The sequence below is a fragment of the Penaeus monodon genome, chromosome 34 (genome assembly GCF_015228065.2).
Source record: "Penaeus monodon isolate SGIC_2016 chromosome 34, NSTDA_Pmon_1, whole genome shotgun sequence".
NCBI classification, from domain to species: domain Eukaryota; kingdom Metazoa; phylum Arthropoda; class Malacostraca; order Decapoda; family Penaeidae; genus Penaeus; species Penaeus monodon.
The window spans coordinates 9,445,944-9,446,163 of NC_051419.1; the positions used below are offsets into that span (position 1 = coordinate 9,445,944).

General features: G+C 68.6%; 1 pseudogene; it reads left to right on the forward strand.

Annotated features, from left to right (window-relative positions):
- Window positions 1-220, forward strand: part of LOC119594575 — a 14,936-nt pseudogene that overhangs the window by 7,403 nt on the left and 7,313 nt on the right.

The following is a 220-nucleotide window of genomic DNA, read 5'->3' on the forward strand; positions in this document are numbered from 1 at the left end:
ATGTACCTTGGCCCGGGCCTTCCACACCTTCCCCTTCCGTCTCCCTCCAGGATCTTCGTCGACGCCGTGGTGAACCACATGGCCGCCCTGGGGCGCAAGGGGACGGGCTCCGGGGGCACGCCCTTCGACGGGGACGCCCACGACTTCCCCGGCGTCCCCTACACCGCCGAGCACTTCACGCCCAAGGAGCTGTGCCCTTCGGGTGATGGTAAGGCCCATC